A 10,951-nucleotide genomic window follows, 5' to 3' on the forward strand; every position below is an offset into this window, starting at 1 on the left:
CAGCTTAATAAAATAACTCACTAGTAACAAATCTGTAGGTCATGAAACTGTTCCCGTTAACTAAAATATTGTAAACTTGATACATGTTTCAGAGGTCTGGGAGTGGGAAGGTACCACACGTCCCAAGGCATTTGAAACTGTGTGGGATGCTTGGCTTTACTGCAATGCCTAGGGGAGATGCTGGTACCATTTGGTGTCCAGGGACCAGGGATGATACATGTTAGGTAGGGACACCAACACACTACCACACTCAAGTCACTTGCACCCTGAAATATCAGACGTGCTCCTGTGGAGAAAGTGGGTGGATGGCAGTCTCTATGACTGATCTCATCTTCCAGATACAAAGGTGGATTCCAGGCTGTGCCAAGGACGTAGCTTTACTCTTGCAGGTACAGTCTTGTGCACATCTGATGCAAAGGTAGGCATTGCCAGAAAGGATAACGTAATATCTCTCAAAGTGTTAAATGTGCACATTCCATACTGTTTTAGTTATCTAGTGCTGCTATAACAGAAATACCACAAGTGGATGGCTTTAACAAAGAGAAATTTCTTCTCTCACAGTTAAGGAGGCTAGAAGTCTGAATTCAGGGTGCCAGCTCCAGGGGAAGGCTTTCTTTCTCTGTTGGCTGTGGGGGAAGGTCCTTGTCATCAGTCTTTCCCAGTCAAGGAGCTTCTCAGCACAGGGACCTTGGTACACGCTATTCCCCTGGCTCTTGCTTCTTAGTGGTATGAGGTTCCCACATCTCTCTGCTCCTTTTTTCTTTTACACCTCAAAAGAGATTGCCTTAAAACACAACCTAATCTTCTAGATTGAGTCGTGCCTCATTAACATAACTACCCCTAATCCCACCTCATTAACATCATAATGGTAGGATTTACAACACATAGGAAAATCACATCAGATGACAGAATGATGGATAATCACACAATACCAGGAATCACGGACAGCCAAGTTGGCACACGTTTTTGGGGGACACAATTCAATCCATGACAATAATCAACTATCAAACGTCCAGGAATCTCTCCAGGTGTTAAATGTCCACACTCAGTAACCAACTATTAAACTTCCAGGAGAGAGATTAGCATGAGTGTACAAAGAAAAATGTACAAAGATTTTCAGTTCAATATTTTTATAATAGCAAAATAGAAAACAATCCAAATTTAGTCCATTAATAGAGGAATGGAAAAATTTTGCTTTTTTTTTTATTATTGTACTTTAGATGAAGGTTTACAGAACAAAGTATCTTCTCATTAAACAATTAGTACACATATTGTTTTGTGAAATTGGTTACCAACCCTACGACATGTCAACACTCTTCCCTTCTCAACCTTGGGTTCCCTATTATCAACTTGCCTGACCACTCCTGCCTTTTAGCCTTGTCCCTGGGCTGGTGTGCCCCTTTAGTCTTGTTTTGTTTTGTAGGCCTGTCTAATCTTTGGCTGAAGGGTGAACCTCAGGAGGGTCTTCAATATTGAGCTAAAAGTGTGTCCAGGGGCCATACTCTTGGGGTTTCTCCAGTCTTTGTCAGGCCAGTAACTCTGGTATTTTTTTGTGAGTTAAAATTTTGTTCTACATTTTTCTCCAGCTCTCTCCAGGATCTTCTATTGTGATCCCTGTCGGAACAGTCAATGGTGGTAGCTGGACACCATCTAGTTGTGCTTCACTCAGTCTGGTGGAGCCCATGGTAGTTGTGGTCCATTAGTCCTTTGGACTAATCTTTTCCTTGTGCCTTTGATTTTCTTCATTCACCCTTGCTCTGGACCAGGTGAGACCAATGGAGTATCTTAGATGATCACTCACAAGCTTTTAAGACCCCAGACACTACTCACCAAAGAAGAATGTAGATTGAGCTAGATGTTCCCTGAAGTCATGGTCCCCACAGCCCTCAGCCCAGCAATTCGATCTCTCAGGGAATTTGGATGTGTCTATGAAGCTTCCATGACCTTGCCTTGTACAAGTTGAGCTGGCTTCCCCAGTATTGTGTACTGTCTTACCCATGACAAAAGCTACCACTTATCCATTGTCTATTCAGTGTTTTTCCATCCCCACCCCTCCCCCCCCATAGCCATCAAAGATTGTTTCTTTTTGTGTGTAAACCTTTTCATGAATTTTTACAGTTTTTACAGTTAGTGGTGTCATACAATATTTGTCCTTTTGTGATTGACTTATGTCACTAACCATAATGCCTTCCAGATTCATCCATGTTGTGTGATGCTTCACAGATTCATCATTGTTCTTTGTCCTTGTGTAGTACTCCTTTGTGCGTAGGTACCATAGTTTGTTTATCCATTCATCTGTTGACATGCATCTAGGTTGTTTCCATCTTTTTGCTATTGTGAACAATGCTGCAGTGAACATGGGTGTGTCATGGCTCTTATTTCTCTAGGATATAGTCCTAGGAGTGGGATTGCTGGATCATATGGTATTTATATTTCTAGCTTTCTAATAAATGAAGTGTGATATCATTTTCCAAAATGATTGTATCATTTTGCATTTCCACCAGCAGTGCATAAGATTTACAATTTCCCTGCAGCCTCTCCAAGATTCGTTATTTTCTGTTTTTTTGATTCATGCCAGTAATACCAGGGTTAGATGGTATCTCACTGTGGTTTTGATTTGCGTTTCTCTAATGGCTAGCGATCGGGAGCATTTCCTCATGTGTCTGTTGGCCACTTCAGTGTCTTCTTTGGTGAAGCGTCTGTTCGTTTCCTTTGCCCATTTTTTAGTTGTATTATTTGTCTTTTTGTTGTAGAAGTGTTGGATTTTCCTGCAGATTTTAGAGATTAGAACTTTGTCAAATTTGCCATAGCCAAAAATTTTTTCCCAGCCTGTAGTTCTGTTTTTACTCTTTTGGTGGAGGCTTTTGATGAGCGTGTTTGCTTTTTAGAAGATTCCATTTATCTAGCTCATGTTCTGGAGTTTGTTAGTTATGGTTTGCAGCCTGTTACTGGTGTATATTAGGGCCTCTAGTGCAGAATCGACTCAACAGCAGTGGGTTTTTAGTGTGGATCCTATTTTTTCTTCTATGATCTTTATTGTTTTTCATTTTATATTTAGGCCTTTTATCTATTTTGAATTGGTTTTTGTGTATGATGTGAGATAGGCGTCCTGTTTCATTTTTTTACAGATGGGATCCAGTTTTGCCAGCACCATTTGTTAAAAAGACTGTCTCTTTGTCATTTGATGGACTTTGGGCTCTTGTCAAAGATCAGGTGACCACAAGTGGATGGATTTACACCTGGGTTCTCAATTCTGCTCCATTGGTCAATTTATCTATCCTTGTACCACTACCAGGCTGTTTTGACTACTGTAGCTATATAGTAGGTTCTTAGGTCAGGTAATTCAAGTCCTTCTACTTTTTCCTTCTTCAGTAGTGCTTTACTTATTCAGGGCCTCTTCCCTTTCCATAAAAAAGTTAATGATTAGTTTTTCCATCTTTTTAAAGAATGTTTTCGGTATTTGGATTAGTATTACATTGTATTTCTAGATTGATTTGGATAGAATTGATATTTTCACAATGTTGAATCTACCTATCCATAAGCATGGTGTGTTTTTCCATTTATGTAGTTCTCTTTTGGTTTCCTGCAGTAGTGTTTTGTAGTTTTTCTTTGTATAGGTCTTTTACATCCCTGATTAGATTTATTCCTAAGTATTTATTTTTTTTATAGGCTACTATAAATGGTATTGTTCCTAGTTTCCTCTTCCTCATTCTCTTTATTGGTGTATAGGAATCCAGCTGATTTTTCTATGTTTATCTTGTATCCTGCCACTCTGCTGAATCTTTCTATTAGTTCCAGTGGTTTCCTTGTGGAGTCTTTTGGATTTTCTGTCTAGTATCATATCATACACAAATAGGTACGGTTTTACTTCATTACCAATTTGGATGCCCTTTATTTCTTTTTCTTGCCTTATTGCTCTAGCTAGGACTTCCAGTGCAATGTTAAACAGGAATGGTGATAAAGAGCATCCTGTCTTGTTCCTGTTCTCAAGGTGAATATTTTCAGCCTCTCTCCAATAAGAATGAAGTTGGCTGTTGGTTTTGTACAGATGCCCTTTATTATGTTGAGGAATCTCCCTTCTATTCCTAGTTTGCTGAATACTTTTATCATGAAATAGTGTTGGATTTTGTCAAATGCCTTTTCTGAGTCGTTTGAGATGACCATGTGATTTTCTACCTTCATTCTATTACTGCAGTGTATTACACTGAATTGATTTTCTTATGCTGAACGATCCTTGTTTTCCTGAAATAGTACTACTTGGTTATGGTGTATAATCCTTTTAATATGCTGTTGGATTTCATTTGCTAGTATTTTGTTGTGCATCTATTATTGATTTTTAATTTAATTTCATTGTGGTTAGAGAACACACTTTGTATGACCTAAATCCTTTTAATTTATTGAGTCTTTTTATGACCCAGGATATGGTCTGTCTTGTTAAGTGTTCTGTATATTTTGCTGACATTGTGTAGAATGTTCTGTAAATGTCAGTTAAATCAGTTTGGTTCAAATTGTCCAAATCTTTACCCATTATCTATTTCATTAATTATCGACAGAAAGACACTGAGATTTCAAATAGAATTGAGTTTTATCTATTTATCTTTTCATTACTACAAGCCTTTGCTTTGTGTATTTTAAAGTCCTGTTATTGCGTGCGTAAGTGATTATGATTGTTTTGTCCTCTTGATGAATTGACCCCTTTATCATTATGAAATAAACTTCTCTATAACTGATAATATTCTTTGCTCTGAGATCTGTTTTGTCTGATATTAATATATTCACTCCAGCTTTCTTTTGATTAGTGTTAACATCGTATGTCTTTTTCTATTCATTTACTTTTAACCTATTTGTGTCTTTAGGTTTAAAGTGTTTTTCTTGTAGGCAGTAAATACTTGGGTCTTCCTGTTTTTTATCCAACCTGACAATTTCTGCCTTTTAATTTGGGGGTATTTAGACCATTTACATTTAATGTGATTATATAGTTAGGTTTAAATCTATCATTTTGCTATTTGTTTTCTGTTTGTCTTATCTCTTCTCTGTTTCCTTTTTCCACTTTTCCTGCCTTCTTTTGGCTTACTCAGGTATTTTTTATAATTGTATCTCCTTTGTTGGCTTATTAATTATAATCCTTCATTTTTTTATTTTAGATATTATTGTAGGGCTTGTAGTACACATAATTTAATTTATCAGAATCTATCTTCAAATGATATCATACCACTTCACATGTAGTATAAGAACTTTATAACCCTATACTTCCATTTTTCTCCTGCTGACCTTTGTGCTATTTTTGTCATACATTTTATTTGCATGTATGTTATTTTTTTATGTTATAAATCCCAGCACGAATTATTATTCTTACTTCAAACGGTCTTTTAAAGAGAACTAAATAATTTTAAAATCTATATATCTATCTTTATAGTTAGCATTTTCAGTATTCTTCATTCTTTTGTGCTCATCTAGATTTGGCAATTTGGTACCATTTTCATTCTGCATAAAGAATTCACTTAATGTATCTTGTAGTTCAAATTCGCTGCGGTTGAGTTCTTTCAGCTTTTGTATGTCTGAAAAGTCTTCATTTCGCCTTCTTTTTAATCATTTTTTGTTGTTCTGACCCATAGGAATTTTTTAAAATATTTATTTACTTTGCTGTTGCTGTTGAGAATATCATAGCAAAACATATACCAATTCAATAGTTTCTATGTGTACAATCCAGTGACATTGATTACATTCTTCAAGTTCTACAACCATTCTCACCCTCCTTTACTGAATTGTTCTTCCCCTTACCATAAGCTCACTGCAATTCTAGGTTGACAATATGTTTTTTTTTTTCTTTCAGTATTTTAAATCCAGGTTGACAGTTTCTTTCTTTTCTTTTTTCTCTCTTTCTTTCTTTCCTTCTAGCTTGCATTGTTCCTGAGGAAAATCTACCGTTATTCCTATCTTTATTCTTTGTTTTTCTCTGGCTGCCTTTAAGAATTTCTCTGTATCACTAGTTTATGCAATTAATTATGATGTGCATTGTTGTAGTTTTCTTTATGTTTCTTGTGCTTGGAGTTCATTGAGCTTCTTGGGTTTATAAATTTATAGTTTTCATCACCTTTGGAAAAATTTTGGCCATTATTCAGTCAATTTTTTTTTTTATATCCTACCCTGCTGTCTATTGAGGATTCCAAATACATGTGCATTAGACTGCTTCATGTTGTCTCACAGCTCACTCACTGATGCTCTACACATGTTGGTTTTTCAGATTTTTTTCTTTTATTTTGGATAATTTATTTTGCTACGTCTTCAAGTTCACTAATATTTTATTCTGCAATGTCTATTCTGCCAGTAATACCACCCAATAAAATTTTCATCTCTATGGAAAAACTAATCATTAGCTTTATATGGAAAGGGAAGAAGCCCCAGATAGTAAATCACTATTGAAGAAGAAGAATAAAGTAGGAGGACTCACACTACCTGACCCCAGAACCTAGTATACAGCTAAGGTAGTCAAAACAGCCTAGTACTGGTACAATAACAGATACATTGACCAATGGAACAGAACTGAGAACCCAGATGTAAACCCGTCCATCTATGGTCACTTGATATTTGACAAGGGCCCAAAGTCCATCAATGGGGAAAAGACAGTCTTTTTAGCAAATGGTGCTGGCAAAACTGGATGTCCATCCGCAAAAAGAATGGAACAGGACCCATACCTCACACCATACACAAAAACTAATTCAAAATGGATCAAAGACCTAAATATAAAGCCAAAAAGAAGAAAGTTCATAGAAAAAAAAAACAGGATCAATGTTAGAAGCCGTAATACACAGCATTAACAGGATACAAACCATAACCAACAACACAGAAACTTTAGAAGATAAACTGGATAACTGGGATCTTCTTAAAAATTAAACACTTATGCTCATCAAAAGCCTTCACAAAAACAGTAAAAACAGAACTACAGACTGCGAAAAAAAATTTTTGGCTGTGGCAAATCCAACAAAGGTCTAATCTCTAAAATCTACAGTAAAGTCCAACACCTCTCCAAGAAAAAAAAATCCAGTTAAAAAATGGGCAATGGAAATGAACAAACACTTCACCAAAAACACTGAAGCAACTAACAGACACATCAGGAAACACTTCCGATCACTAGCCATTAGAGAAATGCAAATCAAAACTACAATGAGATACCAACTCACCCTGGCATTACCAGCATAAAAAAAAAAAACAGAAAATAACAAATGTTGAAGAGGCTGTGGGGAGATTGGAACTCTTATGCACTGCTGGTGGGAATGCAAAATGATACAACCATTTTGGAAAACAATATGGTGCGTCATTAGAAAGCTAGAAATAGAAATACCATATAATCCAGCAATTCCACTCCTAGAAATATATCCTAGAGAAATAAGAGTCATCACACGAATAGACATAGGCACATCCATATTCACTGAAGCATTGTTCACAACAGCGAAAAGATGGTAACAACCTAGATGCCCGTCAACAGACGAATGGATAAACAAACTATGGTACATACACGTAACGGAGTACTAGGCAACAATAAAGAACAATGATGAATCTGTGAAGCATCTCATAATGTGAATAAATCTGGATGGCATTAGGCTCAGTGAAATAAGTTATCAAAAAAGAACAAATAATATTGTATGTGACCCGTACTGTAAAAACTCATGATAAGGTTCACACACAGAAAGAAACAAACTTTGATGGCTATAAGGGATGGGAGAGGTGGGGATGGAAAAACACTAAATAGACAATAGATAAGTGGTAACTTCGGTGATGGGTAAGACGGTACAGAATACTAGGGAAGCCAGCACAACTTGTCAAAAGACAAGGTCATGGATGCTCTATAGACACGTCCAAATTCCCTGAGAGATCGAATTGCTGGGCTGAGGGCTGTGGGGACCATGGCTTTGGGGAACATCCAGCTCAATTGGCATAACATAGTTTATAAAGAAAATGTTCTACAATCTACTTTGGTGAGTAGCATCTGGGGTCTTAAATGCTTGTGAGCAGCCATCTAAGATACTCCACTGGTCTCATGGTTTCAGGAGCAAGGGAGAATGAAGAAAACTAAAGATACAAGGGAAATACTAGTCCAAAGGACTAATGGACCCCACAGCCTCTACCAGACTGAGTCCAGTACAACTAGATGGTGCCCGGCTACTACCGCTGACTCCTCTGACAGGGATTACACTAGAGTGTCCCAGACAGAGCTGGAGAAAAATGTAGAACGAAATTCTAATTCAAAAAAAAAAAAAAAAAATACCAGAGTTACCGGCCTGACATAGACTGGAGAAACCCTCAGAGTGTGGCTCCCGGATACCTTTTTAGCTCAGTATTAAAGTCACTCCTGAAGTTCACCTTTCAGCCAAAGATTAGACAAGCCCATAAAACAAAACAAGACTAAAGGGGCACACCAGCCCAGGGGCAAGGACTAGACAGCAGGAGGGGAGAAGAAGGCTGATAATAGGGAACCCAAGTTTGAGAAGGGAGAGTGTTGACATGTTGTTGGGTTGTTAAGCAATGTCATAAAGCAATGTATACTGTTTGATGAGAAACTTGTTTGTTCTGTAAACCTTCATCTAAAGTACAATAAAAAAAAAAAAGTTAAAGAAATTTCATCTGTCTAAATTCATTTTGAGTCTTTTTTATGTCTTCTATGTCTCACTTAATGTGTTCCACCTCTCCCCTAGACTCTTGAACACATGGAATACAATTATATTAACTGTTGTAAGGTCTTTGTCCACTACTTAAAACACTTGTGTCATTTTATGGAGTTTCAATTGATTCGTTTAACTTTTCAGATGGGGCATGTATCCCCATTTCATTGCCTAGTAATTTTTTATTAGATGCCACATACTGTGATTTTTATCTGTGGGAGTTTATACTGTGGGTGCTGGGATTATTATTCCTGTGAGTATTCTTGAGCTTTGTTCTGGACACACTTACGTTACCCTCAGTTTAATCCTTTTGGGTCTTGCATCTAAACCTTCTTAGATGGGACCGGGGCACTATGTAGTTGAGTTAATTTTCCCCACTGCTGAGGCAAAACCCTTCTGAATTCTGAAACGTTCAATGCCTTGTGAATTATAAATATTCCGACTCTGGCCAGTAAGAACAGCACTATTCTCAGCACTTTGTGAGCTCCATGGATTGTTTCCTCTAATCCTTTTAGATGTTTCTTTCCCAGCCTCTACTACTCTCCTCATAGCAGTGCACTGATCAGCATTCAGCTAAATACTCAAGGGAGATTCTCTGATAATCTCCAAGTTCTCTCTCTGTGCAGCTATTTCCTCTCTAGTACTCTACCCTAAGAATTCCATCCTTGGTCTTTCCAGTCCCCTTATTGCATCTCCTCACCTCAGCAAGACCACTGATCTCCACCTGGGATCCCACTCTCTACACTACTTCCTGGAAAATTTCTCACTGCAGCAAGCTGGGGCATTCACAGGGCTCACCTCGTTTGTTTCCTCTCTCTTGGGGATTACTGTCCTACACTATCCAATGTCTTGAGAACCGTTTTTTTCATATACTTTGTTGAGTTTTTTCCTTGTTTCAGGTAGGAGAGTAAATTCAGCCACTGTCATTCTATCTTGGCCAGAAGTGGAAGTCTGAGCTTTTTCTTGAAAGCAAATCTAACAGTGGAGAAATATCTCTCATAGAAAGAGGAGCAGCTGAAAGAAACTAGTCACATATGAATAAACTTCCAAATGCTGAAATGTAGCTAATGTTGTAGAAAAAAAAAAACAGCAAAATTTTTCCCAAGTTTTCTGTAGTTCTTCTCCTTTCCTAGTATATATTTTGCAGCATCCATACCTGGCAAATTCCCGAAATGCATATTAAAGAGAATAAAAATAAAACATTAAATAAATCATTTTTTCCAGTAAACAACCCTATCCTGATTTCAGAATTTCAACCAACTGCAACTGTTAGTTTCAGGTTCCAGTGTAATCTTGAAGTTTTTTTTATATAACTTGCATGTGCAACTCACAAAAATACTTGACAGAGAGAAACAGGAGCCCTGTAAGTTTGTTTGCTTTTGTTTGTTTGTTTTAAATTTCAATTGCAGCCATGAAAGGAGGAAACCTTCTCTGATAGAGAAGGAAAATTCAGATATTTTCCGCTAATAAAGCATGGTAGAAAATGGTAAGACTACACCCTGTCAAAGGCAGAAAACTTGCAAGACCTGGAAAAACAAGACAATCCCGTTGAGTTCCAGCTCTTACAGGTTTCACTGTATATATTTTTTATACCAATAAGGAGAAAAAGGCCTCCTCTAAAGCAGTAAGAACATTATCTTTTTTTTCCTTCTATCGTGGATACTCTCTCTGCCCTCCCGACCTGTGCAGCAGGAAGCACTGGGGCAGAGGCTGCTGCTGAAGGGGAGAACCACAAACCAGTAACTGCACTCCCAGACAGAGGCATGCTCTCTGGCTTGGGAGTGGAGGAAACAGACTTTGCTTTTGCCAGAGGAATATTCTATTGTTTGTCTGTATCTGTGGTGGGGGGGGGGGGGCGCTGCCTAAAGGGCCGCAAAGATGATTCCCCCCTGAGTTACACAGCATTCACACTCCTGCAAGGCTGCAGAAGGGGAAGCACCAGAGCAAAGTCCCCAGGCAGTACCTGCACTTAATCACATGGGACCAATTAGTGAGAATGAGGCACACAGAAGCATAGATTTGGCTTCTAAGGCCTGAAGGAAAAGGGATGGTGTGAGAGGTCTTACACAATTCTGAACTTTTTAATAATTTATTTTATTTTTGTTGTCATTTTAGGGAATATACACAGCAAAACATACATCAACAATTTCTACACGTACAATTCAGGGACATTGATTATGTTCTTTGAGTTGTCCAACCATTCTCATCCTCCTTTTCAGAGCTGCTCTTCCCCCATTAACATAAACTCAGTGCCCTCTAAGGATCCTATCTAACCTTTCAAGTTGTTGTTG

This window comes from Loxodonta africana, chromosome 14, assembly GCF_030014295.1.
Source record: "Loxodonta africana isolate mLoxAfr1 chromosome 14, mLoxAfr1.hap2, whole genome shotgun sequence".
Lineage (NCBI taxonomy): Eukaryota > Metazoa > Chordata > Mammalia > Proboscidea > Elephantidae > Loxodonta > Loxodonta africana.